The sequence below is a fragment of the Cornus florida genome, unplaced genomic scaffold (genome assembly GCF_030987335.1).
Source record: "Cornus florida cultivar Cherokee Brave unplaced genomic scaffold, ASM3098733v1 CherokeeBrave_3.0.0_Hap2_Chr08, whole genome shotgun sequence".
NCBI lineage: Eukaryota > Viridiplantae > Streptophyta > Magnoliopsida > Cornales > Cornaceae > Cornus > Cornus florida.
In genome coordinates, this window is record NW_026775578.1 from 83,973,767 (window position 1) to 83,988,058 (window position 14,292).

Here is a 14,292-nt window from a genome sequence, read left to right on the forward strand (position 1 = left end):
CACAGATGAGGGCATCTGATTGCACATATGAATGAATCTGTTAACACATTCCTAGATCTGATCTAAATGTTGACCCTATCTCATCGTTTAGATCATGCACGAAATCAATGTGATCAATTAGATCACTTCCCAATCCATCCATATGGTTCCTAAACTCAATAATTACAAAAATATAAGCCTCTAAACATCATCTAACTTATCAAAAATAGCATATAATCATAAAAAATAATTCCTTGATTCATCATTTAAAGATTGAAAACTTCCATGATCCATTACATACATATCCCAAAAGAATACTCATTATCCAAAAGAATAGATTTACAAAACAATAAGGCCTCCATGGTCATGATTACAAAAGCTTCACTTGAAGCGAACAAAAGGATAAAGTTAAATTACATGATTCCATTGTCTATGTAATTATATCCCAAAAGATAACAAAATGTGATACCCCTAATTCTAAAGCCATGGGTTAATCAAGTCCATGTCCAAAACTAGGGGATATAAAAACAATTAAAGTAATTAAAGAATACAGATTACAAAACATATATAAAGAATAAATAAATAAAGCCAAAAAGAAAGCTAAAATAATAATTAATTGATTAAATCCTTCAAGAATAAAATTCTAATAATAATAATCTCCTTAATATAAAATATCCAACTCCTCTGATACCAATACAACTCAGGAATCCATAATGTGGACCCATAATAAAAATCCCAACTAAAAATAATAACTAAAATAAATGTCTAAATTAAAGATTGAAACATAAAGTAGAATCTTACGTAGATAATCAGAAGAGTGATAGAGATTGGTCTCTGCTCAACACGAATAATCTTTACGCCTGATACTGACAAACACTTGAAAAATAATATTGGGCCAGGCCCAATAACAAGTCCTTTCTACTACATCTCAAACAGAGACTCGATACACGAATACATCCTAGTCAACTTATACAATAACTACGTAGTCCGTATATACATATAAATACACACTAAAGGACTCTCACTAGACTATTGGGTGGGCTCAATCGGATAGTAGGCAATATGCAAAATGCACACATAGTGGGCATGAGTATTATCATCTACCAGGGGACACAACAATCCACTATATCCACGTATGCATCCCTAAGGTAATATACGCTCCCTAACCACTGATCCTGAGACCTCAAGCTCATATTATGGCACATATTCATACATATAAATCCATAGCCTATCCAAAACATAAAATAAACTATCCGCCATAGTCTTTCAATGGCATGTCATCCACATATGAATCCGTGATCTGACACGAAGAATGAGACTAAACTTATTAGCCAGCTTATCCATAATATGTCCCCATATCTTGATAATGGTGTATAAATCCGAAACCATATCTTGACAATGGTTCCCAATCCAAAAAGTGATGCAAGTAAATATAACATCAAATAATCCAAAAATATACATGATAATAATCATACAAATATCCATTGCATTTAATGAAGCAATATACAACAATTCTAAGTAGCATGCAGTTAACTTACAAAACAAGTGATTAATCTACATCTCAATTAAATTGCATAGATTTCCATATTATTGCATATTGTTATATGTTATGCATTCTGGGAAATAATCTTTTTTTTTTTTTTAATTCATTAAATTTGATTAAATCATCCTACAATAGCTTCAAGAACCCATAAATCCAAATTCCAAAACCCAGGCCAACTAAGTCAGCTTATTTACCAACCAGGTCGACTCACTTTTTCAGAACTAAGTCGACTCGTTCTGACTGCTAGTCGTCTTCTTCGTCTCCAGGCTCTGTTTTCCGTCCATCCTCCATGGTTAAGGTTCCTAAGCTTCAATTTTACATTCTAGAATGTTCTAATATTTATTTTAAAGCCTTTAAACATGATTATATCAATTTAAAACACAATTCATGTATCAAATTATCAAATCATGCAAATAATATACAAACTCATATACAAATAATCCTACATTGTTCTAGTCCGAATTTAATAGGTTCATTAATTCTGTTTAATCATCCTAGATTTGCTAAATTCTATGCCTTGTGGAGTTATCGATCACAAGGTATGGAATTTTATATTTTGAGCGAGGTTTTGACATATAACAAAAAATTTCCATAATGGCTACCACTGTAGCTTCCATTGTTCTTCACAACTCAGATTGCACTTTAGAAACTAAAACTAACTACTAATAGGACATACACGTAAAATAAGCAAGATTTTAAGATAAATCTAAGTATGAGTCAATATAAGCTTGGGCCGTGTAACTTGACTCATTTTCTATACTCTTATGCTTGACTTCATACTTAGAAATTTTCAATAAACTAGCAAGAGAAAACTTCGGCCTTTTAACTATTTAAAGTGGGTTGAAGTCTAAGTATGGATTCCAACTGAACTAGCTAAAGTACCTCTTGCAATAATATTTGAATTTTCCATACTTAGTTTTATTCAGTATGATCATTTTAGGTACTTTGAGAAATTTCAAAAGACATGGCCAGTGAATCGGCCATTAGAAAGTAAGCATCTTCTACAGTACCTTTTCCAACCTTCCAACCTCCAATTCCATCTAGGTTGGAAGGTTCACACCGGCCATTCATTCGGCTAATTCTTGCATTTTCTTCTCATATACTTCATAGATGTAGGGATAGTACTTTTTGAGGTATGCCCCATTAATGGGAATTGGATGGAGAATACCATCTAAGCCCATTAATCGAGATGCACCTCTTACAAGGATTTGTTCCGTAAGGAAAAGTCCTTCCCAATTTGGGTTTTACTTTCCATATTTTTGCCCTTTTATTCCAATTGGGAATTAAACATTCTGCACTAAGTCTTCTTTAGGAAAAGACTTAACTCTGACCTTTGTATTATATGGCTTCATGACATTCTCCTTTTGAATAATAACATGATCTAAGGCATTAAGACATACCTCGTCAAAATCCTCCATTTCCACTGGCGTGGTATGGTTGTATTCTGCTAAACTTAGGTTGTTCTTTTCCTCTTGAGCTTTTTTAGTCTCATTTTCTGAGACATCTTCCACTTGAATGTCATTGGTTATTCCAGCTGGAAAAGGTTTAGATTCTGCCGATCTCGAACTTTCCAGATGAGGACTTGTATCCACCACATCCCCTTCCATTGAAGTGGGTTGATCAAGCTTAGGTCCAAACACCAATGGAAAGACCACCACCATATTGTAAGAGAACTCATATAGTAGGCTTCCAAAGTGGGTTTTCTTGTTACTGGTGGAACATTGAGATATTTTCATCTCTGCACCTTATTTTGCTGGAACATCCTTTTCCATCAGGAAGTCTCCAACTTCTAAAACTAGATCTAGCAAATCATCCAGATCTATTTCCCTTCCTCTTGTTGGATATTCAGTTAGGTCCAAAGGTTTTTGAACTTACAATGACTCCTTAGTCCACCCATGATCTTCTCCTATAGTTTCCTCCTTTTAGTCCCTTTCCTTTGAAGTCTACGCTTTTGAGTATGGGTCAAGGCTGACGTGATGGGAAAATTCGGATGGTCTACTATTTTCCATCTCTCTGGTTAAGTGATGGGAGGCTTGACCATCATTGGACGGAGTTTTTCATTTCTTTTTCTGATCCATCCTTCTGAAGCTAACCAGGGTCTAGAATAAGTATGACTTTCATGATTTTTGCTATATCTTCCACTGATACTTTTGGACTTTCCACTGGGACACAATGTGTCTTCAAAATGTACTTCCTTCCATACCACTTGGAAAGAACTCATGCTTCTCTATTGTAGGTCCTCTTTGATGAAAATACCTTCTTTCAGTTCGAATTTGACTTTCCTTCTCTGGAATAGGCGTTCTCAAATCATCTAAATCCATCCCGTCCACATCAATATTGAATATATCCCAAGTTCTTTTGGAATGGATGGTCTTTTCTAGTTTGTCAGAATAGAGAAATTTTTCTAGTGCATGCCATGACTCTACGAAACAGAAAGCCCTTCTTTTGATTATGATCAATGTTTCTTCTACACCCGGTGGAACTTTTATTCTAGAAATTACTTGTGTCAAATCATCAACTTTAGTATTTAAATGACTTGGCCAATGTTGAAGTTGGAAATCATCAAATTGGCAAATCATTTCCAAGGCCAGTGAATAAAAAGACCTTAGCTTCCAATTAAGACACGTATATTCTTCAGAAAGCTGGATTTTCAATATTAATAGATTTAAATCATTTCCTTTCCTGGCTATACTTCTAAAACCAACCTGGGTCTGGAATAAGTGTAGCTTTCATGATTTCTGTTATATCTTCCATTGGAACTTGTGTACTTTCCATTGACAGATATACTATCGTATGGAACTTCATTTCTTACCAAGCACCTTGGAAGGAATTTATGCTTTTCTATTGAAGGCCTTCTGTGATGAGAAGTCTTGAAGTCCTTCTGTCTGCGTGAATTTGACCTTCTTTTTCTGAAATAGTCATAGTGATAGTCTTTTCTAACTGTTGGAAGGTAAGTCTGTCATGAACCTTCCTTTTCTGCCCATGATCACTGTTGGAATGCTTCTCTTTATGCTTATCTTTCGGAAGATCTTTGTGGCATCCTTCACTCTCGATCTTACATTTTGGGCAGAAACCTTGTTGGATTAAAGCTATCTGGGCTTCTCGGAGTTGCTTTTCTAACTTAGCTACTGTCTTTTCCATAGATGTTGCTGCTTTAGGGCATTCCAGTTTTCCTTTAGCTTTTGAATCTGCTAGGTCCACCTTCTCTCTAGGGTGTTCTAGAGCTAAAGAAATGACATTTGCTTAAATAATTTTGGGGAAGGATTTCCATCAATATTGACAAGGCCGTGATGATATGCCAAAATAATGTAGTGAATGTGAAGTGGTTCAAAGAAAACCTTTTTGGTCAAATTTAAATTTATAGAAACCACTACTACTAACGTAGCAAAAGTGAGTAGGGATCTTCCTAAGGGATTTGCAAGAATTAAGGAATCAAAATTGGATTAGTAGGTTGAACGATCAAAAAGAATGGTTTGTTAGTTGAATTATGCTATGATTAATTGAAAACAATGCAATGTAAAACAAGCTAAAGTAAATGAGGTGTAGAGAATGAGAGAGGGGTCTTGGGACATAGAGTTCACCACTAGGCTTTACTTCACCAAACATTTAACATTTGTTGAATTAGGGGGATTTCATGTTGTAAAACAAGTGTGTGTGTGCCATTGATTGAAATACTAAGCATGGATGACAAATTAAGCATAAATTGTCTAATCAATTTAGTGAGTAGCATAACCTATCAAATTAAGTCATTAACCATTCAATAAACTTACAATCAATACACACACAAAAAACTAGAGAAATGTACTAATTGCACTCATAAGCATGGACCATCAAACAATAAGAATTGGTTGTCTACCTATCTAGGAAATTAAAGCAACTAAGCTATAATTACACTAACGACAAGGAAATTCAACTAATTAAACTAATGAGATAGCACAACTCATCAAGAAATAAGTATAGTCTATCAAGTAAAATACAAGAGTAATCAATTAAGTACCATGCATTGACCAACACTAGATTCATTAATTTAATACACATAAACATGCACCAAATGTAAAGAATCAAGTGTGAACACATAATCATCCATTCCATCATACATAGACATATGAATAGAATTGAAAGATTAATTGAAAACATTAAACCATACAAATCATGTAAAAACAAGATTTATATAAACATGAGGTCAATATAATATTTACAACACAAATCCCCACTAATTACAAAGTATTAAGGTTTAGGAAGCAAGCCTAGGGCCATCTCTACCCCAAGAGAATGATATGACCACTCATAGTTGTTGTCATCCAACCCTCAACGGCTCTTTTCATGGTTGGATTCATCTTCCTCCTTTTGGTGTTCTTGGTGGAAACCCTAGCAATTGGAAGAATCCTCCCCAAAATGTGTATATTCTCTCTATCTAATCTCTATCCAATATCTAACTAACCAACCTCTTTACTAAAAATAGCCAATTTCCTTATATAGGTAGCTCAAATGTCACACCCAATGGTCAGACTTCGTGCACTAGGACCTCCAAATGATTGCACCATGAGTACACCTTTAATTGGGCTTGAAATTTGTTTTGCACGAATTTTGAGGTAGTTCGATCGATCACATTGTTGCTTCGATCGATCGAAGTATGGCAACACAATTATTTAGATAAGGACAAAGGCTGAGATATTTATGGGAAAATGACAAAAGTGGTAAGATCAAAAGATTCGATTGATCGAAGAAAAGGTTGGATGGATCAAATAGGAAATTTTCCTGATGATAAAGACAAGGGCTCGATCAATCAAGGTAAGGTTGGAACGATCACAGTGTGAACGATCATAGGATGGTTCGATCGATCGAACAGGGAATTTTCACCACTTTGCTTCCACTTTGCTCCTTCTTTCCATTAGACTTTGGATTACTTCTTCCAATGCTTTAATTCAGCTGATTTGACTTATTTTGGGGATAAACACCTAAAATGGAGAAAAACATGAAATTAGACTAAAGCGGTAAAATAAGATAGAATAAGGTCCTAGTATACTCAAGATTAAGGGTTTAAATGCACACTTTTTAGCGCTTATCACACCCCCAAACTTAAATATTGCTAGTCCCTAGCAATAAACTATAAAGAAAAGTAATAAACTAACAACTATATAAGAATGAACTAGAAAGCAATAAAAAGATAACGCCACTTTCGTAGGAAACATGGTTGCATTTAGTATATGTAATAAGCCTTTTAAACCTCTAGGTTACCCCTAGTGGATGAGTGAAGTCTCGTGAGGGTTTCCAAAAATGATACGCACAAACATTAATCTCTTTCTTACTAAAGAGGCACCAATATTTCAAACAAGCATTGGGAGTAAACTACCTCAAGTATGCAATTTTTCAACCACCTCAAAGCAATTCTCCAAAATTTCAACAACAAGCAAGCAAATATGATCCTCCACACATCAAGAAAATGATCATATAAATCAAAACAATTCTAGAATCCTTTTTAAGTGAACCGGCATCAAATATGTTGCTATCTAAGCCAACTAATGAAATGGTCACAACCAGTCTCAAGCTAGCACACAAATCTAGTATTGATCATCTAGACAAAGAATGAACCTTTTATTAAAGTTTTATTCAACTAGGTGCACTTATTCTTTTCACTCGAATTTTTATTTATTTATTTATTTATATTTATATTTATATATTTTTTTAAGGATCAAAGTTGGAAGTATGGTGCAATATAGTGATCTCTTAAGCTTTCTAGAAGATTCATGAGGAGAGCGTTAGGTCAATGACTCACAAATCGGACGACTTTAGGGCCTTAAGTGTAGAGACACCCCTAAGGATTTACAAGCTTAAATCAACTAGGTTACAAATCAAAACAACCTCCATCTAATTATTTCCTACTCCTCACCTTTGGTAAGAAGTCTTCACATTTTTTTTTTTGGTAAACCAAATTTTAACCTAGAGTTTGGGCCCTCCACCTTTCGGTGTGAGAAATTCAATGCTTGATGAGGCTAGAATCCCAGCTACAATGTGAAAGGGTTTGTTATCCACCTTTGTCAAGAATGAAAGCTTTCAAAGCACTACTAGCTCAGTTGGGATATAACCAAATTAATAGTTAACAAAGCATAGAACGCACAAATGAATACTAGTGTGTGCCTATGCTAGTGTAGAATCCTTAAGTGAATCTCAAAACAATCACAAAATCAAGATGATGTGGACTACATAAGCAAGCATGATATCAATTTTTTGAAAAATTTATTCCTAAATGGCATCCACAAGGCATAAAAGGAGTATTGAACTCTTAAGTCAAGTAATTTTTAAATTCTAAGGAACATATGCCTCAAAAGATCAAAATCATTGCTAATCATGGACATACATAGTAAATCTCTCAAATGCACAAGTTATGTTCAAAATCTTGAATTGAATGCAAAGAACACACATTACGCCCATTCCTCGCCATAGCTACACAAGTTATGTCCTCAATATGCAATGATAACAAATGAGAGAGGAAAGAGTATACTAGTGTAGCTATGGAGAGGAATGGGTGGGACACAAGTATCCAAAATGGGTGGTATAACCCCCCTAAACTTGGGATTAACAAATGCAAGTGCAAGTGGGTATAAATAATGGTGCACAGTGGGCATACAAGTACAAGCGGGATAGTAAATGAAGAAGAGGGAGGGATAAGAATGGTTATGAAAAATATGGGTTGCACTCTCTCACTGAAATCACTGTAATGCACCTAATAATAGAGTCAACATCAATAGATATATCAAAATATGATTATGACATCCAAAATATCCAAAAATAAAGAAAGTATAACGTACATTAAAGATAACAAGTCAACAGACTGGCCGCAAAAATGGAATAATAGTATCAAAAGTAACTGTCTAAAATCACAGGTATAAAATGAGATAGAGAAAGACTAGGCGGAAGATGATGGTTTGGTGGGGTGTGAACCTCGGATCTGTTTGGCAATGTCTCGTAGTGCTATCATGTGACCACCCTGGATTTTTCAACCTAGTGTGTCCTGTGATGACCTGAAATGGATCCAAAAATATAGAAGCTAAAAAGAAATATGACCTCAAGAGATGTATGTCATCCCTAAGGCACCAAGATGACTCCCCATGAAGTCACGGAACTCAAATGTGCCAAGCAATGAAGCAAGAATGCCAAACCCGAAGGAAATGAACTAAGGGCAAAATGGTCATTTCACACTGAAACGAATGCCACTGTACACACCATTAGAAAGACAACGAAAAATGAACAAAGTTAGACTTAAGAATCGCTTGAGTTTGAGTCCGGACGGAAAAGATATGAAATTAAAACAAAGTGGCCTTCTCCGTTTAGGAGTTACCACAACCCTATCTTACTAAAACTGGAATAACTCTCTCTACAATTGGAGTTTTGGTGTATGGTTGGCACCATTGGAAAGCTAACTTGAAGATCTTGAATTTAGACTTAAGAACGACCCAATTGGGATTAGAAATGAAGGAGATATGACTCCCCAAAGTTGATGCAACAAAACTGTCCAAGAAAACTGAATACAGAAGGCTACAGGAAGGATCGGTCGACCGAAGCCCAATCATCGGCCGGCCGAAACGATGATTTCTCCAAAAAGCCTACTAGAATGGATCCACGAGGCTTGTCAGCCGGCAGATGGCTCCTCATCAGCCGACTGATACATCTGCTGCCGCAATAAAAAGCTGCTACAATGACTGTGGAAAGTGTCTGGTCCATCTCTAAGTCTCTACATGCATTCCACATGATCCGAACAAGCTTCAAAACATTCCTTAGCCTCCTGCAAGCATCCATAACTTGCTAAAACAAGAGGAAACTTAAAATGATACCCCAATGAATGATTTTTTCATAAAAATTCATAAAATCGCCAAAAAATAGTTCCAAAGTTGAAACTTAAGATTGTTGTGAAATGTGGACATGCACGCAAACGTAAAAAGACATTTAAGACGTATCCCAATGGTCCACGGCTTCAAAATATCCTCAATGCAAAATATGACCTCTTAACGGCCAAAAATGCCTTAAAATCTAATAATGGAAACAAAAATGCAAAACCTAAACCAAAATGGTATTTGGCCATTGGCCACACCTCTTACATGATTATAGAGGCCCTACAAAAGAAAAAGAATAGAATTCCCACGCCTGATGCAAACATGGTGAAGCAAAGACTTAACATTTTCTGATATTTCCATAGTAAACCTTGAAAACAAAAGTGCATAGAATACAAGATGCATGTCATTGGCCTCCGGCATCATCTTATACATGTCAAATACATTACAAAGAGTGTACTTATGTACACATTACATATATGGAATCAAAGATACAAGTTTTGATAAACAAGGCTACAAAATGACATTTCATGCTAACATTTGCATGAAATGGAAACTTAAAAGCTACAAGTTATCCAAGAAATGATGAGCATCACGAACCAATTCTTCATACCTGAAAATATCCCCAATAACTTCGGGGTGAGTAACATAAAGTTACTCGTAGGAAATGAGCATGCATAGACCTAGCATTTTACAAAATTATCACCTTAAGGTGAAATATATTAAAGGGCTCACGCCACCTAACGTCTATGTCCAAATGAGACCTAGGGAGCATCCTAGGCTACCTTTAGATCATTTCTAGCATAAATTACATCATTCATGCAATTAAACAATATAGAAGTATACTATTCAACATAAAAAGATATAGGTTCTCAAAAGTATCAACTTGCAATCTAAGATACGAAAACAACTAAAGTGGGTTATGCCACCTAGCGTCTATGTTCCAAATGAGTCTAAGGAATCATCCTAAGCTACATTAGAACAATAAAACACAAGTCACGATATCGATGCAATTTAACCAACATTGGAACTTCCAATACAACGCATAAAACATGATTTCTCAAAGTTATCATCTTGCAACTCAAAATGGGGAATCAATTAAAGAACAACAAGTTACAATATCATCTAGTTATCAACTTGAAATGAAATGCGAAAACAACCAAAGTGGATACTTGGACATCACGCTGGATTAGACCGACACCATAGTTACTTTAGGGTTACTAGCCCATGGGTAACCTCCCTATGTGCGTACTAGACTGCAGAGGGACAATCCCCCGTACTAGAACCATGTCCTAGCCATAGTCAAACAACGACATTCCCAAGTTTCCAAAATCAACAAGTTGTGCTACAACGTATAAATCAACATGTATATACAAGATAATCAACTATCTACCATGCATAACCAAATTTGGAAACATATACAATACATGTTCTAAGACCACAACTACTAAAACATGACAAATGTTGAATCTTCAGTGTGCGATTCGTTACATGCTATGGCAATATCATTCAATATTGAAAATAGATACTAATAAATCTAATACAAGTCCAAAATCATGATTTAAACATACAACCAACGTCAAATACATGATCAAATCCTTAATGCAATAGAAACGAAAATTAATTAAATAAACTAATTAATTTCTCTAGGTTTCAAATCTAAACCAAATGATCCCTAATTAATACTTGTTATACAACATAACTTAATCATTACATACATCAATTCAAAAACTTAATTAGGCCATTGGAACAATAAAAATGGAATTTAATTAAATCATAATAATCAAATCCCTAAATTCTAAATCAACATCAAATGGTTCCAAATTAATATATGCTAGTATACAAGTCTTAGTCATCACAAATATCAAGTTAAAAACTTAATTAAGCCAATGGAATCATTAAATAGATTTTAATTAAAATCTCTAGATTTTCAAACTCATCCAAATGCTCTCAAATTAACATATGTTAGGGAACATGTCAAGGCCTATTATAATATCACAACACAAGTTTATTTTATGCAAGTTACAACCATGTGAATTAAACTTTCACAAAAGATAATTATTAAATAAAAGTTGTAATTCTTAGTCAAATGATCCAAATTTAATATATGTGAATAACCATACCAAGGCCTAAATTTCTAGCATGCTTGAATTTAATTGTAAGTTGTATAACATTATAAGAATTAATTCTTAAACAAAGAAAATAATTAAATAAATTTCTAGAACTTGAACTAAAACATGCATACAAGTTGTATAAGCTTCTATATTCTTCAATTCAACATTAATATAACCTAAGACATTCCTTACCTCAATTTGAGATGAAAATCTCAAAAGCCACCAAAATGAAACCTCTCCGAATCCGACGATAGTTCGGGGTTTTGTCGGGGACAACGTCGTGATCATAAACCCGAAGGAAGACATATGAAAATACTAACTTGGCCTCAATCTTGAACTCAAAAAATGGCCAAAACGAGATTCCAATCGGTGGAATCGAAGGCCTTACCAAGGCGAACATAAAACACTAAGGCACTACGGCGTTTCACTAAGGGGAAGAAACTCAAAAGAGGAGAGAGAAGGTGGCAACCCATGGCTGCCATGGAATCGGGCCAAGAGAGGGGAGAGAAAGAGAGAAATCTTATTTTTCAATTTAAGACCCCTATTTATAGAAAAACTCAAAAAGTGCCCGGAACGGGCCCTGCCGGGTCCGAAAAAGTGGAATTTGAGTAGACGCGCTCAAACGTCAAAACTCTGTGAACGAGAAAGAACCAAAATGAGAAAAGATGAATAACGGAAGAAATGGCGTCAAAAACCGAGTCCCGAGCAGAAAGATATGCCCTAAACAATTTTGGCAGCAACGAGGGCCAAAAACCCTAAAACTGAGGGAAAACGACCAGAAGGGAATTCTAAGAGTACACGACTCGACAAAAAGTGAAAATGAATCCTGTACGAGGATCCAGGCTTAAAATAAGGTATTTTTACAATTACTTTTGTTAATTGCACAATGGCCCCTACAAAAAGGGTTAACTGTACTAATGACTCAGAATGAAAATATCTTCAAAAGAATAGAACAAGGACCGAACATAAGGTCAAACTAAAGGACATATGACAAAGTACTAAAGGACAACTCGAAAAGCCTTAAGACTGTCCGAAGAACGTGAAACCAATAATTGTGAAACAACTCCTCGAACGAATCGGCACATTAACCCAATGTCAATCACCAAGAGAATCCTCAGACAATGTAATGACCTGGTCATTTTCCTCCCTTTCCTTTTTCTCAAATTTTGCGGATAAATTTTTTCCGTTGTCTTTTCCTTTTTAGGTTCGGTTTCTCGCCTCTTAGGGTTGTCTTGAGTACTCAGAAATGATTCCTGTGACTCTTTCCTTTGGATTGACAACTTCCTTTAAGGACCGAGTCATTTCCACATTTTTCGTTTTTCGACACTATTCACTTTTCGTCATTTTTCCTATTTCGTCCTCTTCCCTATTTTGTCTTTTTTCCGTTTGTCACTTTTTGGCGTAGCCTCACTTTTCATCCTCGGAGTTGATTTCTAATTTCACGTACCTTCATCTTAAGTGGTTTCCATGAAATACGTATCTTTGTTTTTGTAGAAAAACTCTCTGGTTGCTCCCGGTGTCCATAGGGGCATGGATGCACAGTTTTTTAGAATCTTTTTCTTTTTTTGGGGTTTTCATAAATATCTTTTGAAGATATTTTATTTTAGGGGTTTTTAAGAAAATATTTTTGGAAGTTATTTTCATTCTGGGTCATTAGTGCAGTTTTTACTTTTTGGAGGGGCTATTGTGCAATTAATGAAATTTATTGCAAAAATGTCTCGTTTTGAGCCTGGATCCTCGTACGAGATTCATTTTCACATTTTGTCAAGTTGTGTGCTCTTAGAATTTCCTTATGGTCATTTTTCTCCAGTTTCAGGGTTTCTGGCCCCGGTTGTCGCCGAACTTGTTCGGGGCATATCTCTCTACTCAGGACTCAGTTTTTGACGCCGTTTCTTCCGTTGTTCATACTTTTTCATTTTGAATCTTTTTCACTCATAGAGTTTTGCAGTTTGAGCGCGTCTGCTCAAATTCCACTTTTCCGGACCCGGCGGGGCCCTTTTGGAGCACTTTTAGGGTTTTCTATAAATAGGGGGTTATAAAATTAAAAAAGTCACTTTCTCCTCTCTTTAAGCACGACCAGCAGCTCCCATGGCAGCCCAAGGGGGAGCTGCCACCCTTCTCCTCTCATTTAAACCTCCTTCCCTTTGTTATAAAGTCATAGTGCCTTTGCATTTGTGTTTGTCTTGACTACGCGCTTCTTTCCCCCTTATTAGAACCCGGTTTTAGCCAAATTTTGGGTTTGAGTTTGAGGTCAAGTTAGGATTTTGGTAGGTCCTCTTTGGAGTTTAATGTTCACGGCATTGTCCCCGACGAAATCCTGAAGTATTGTCTGATTCAGAGCCGTTTCATTTTGGTGGCTTTTGAGGTTTTCATCTCAAATTGAGGTAGAGGGTGTCTTAAGTTTATATAAATGTTGTATTGATGATTTTAGAAGTTTATACAACTTGTATGCATGCTTTGGTTTAAGTTCTAGAATTTAATTTAATTATTTTCTATGTTTAAGATTTAATTCTCATGATAATATTCAATTTAGAATTAAATTGTGGCATGCTAGAAAATTAAGCTTTGGTATGGTTGTTCACATATATTAAATTGGGATTATTTGAATGAGAATTGCACTTTTTATTTAATAATTATCTTTTGTGAAAATTTAATTATCATGGACATATCTTGCATGAAATTAACTTGTGATATGCTTTTAAATTAAGTATTGGCACGTACTCTAACATACTTTAATTTGAGAGCATTTGGATAAGTATGAAAATCTAGAGATTTTAATTAAAAGGCTTAATTAAAATCTATTTAATGGCTCCATGGGCTTATTTAA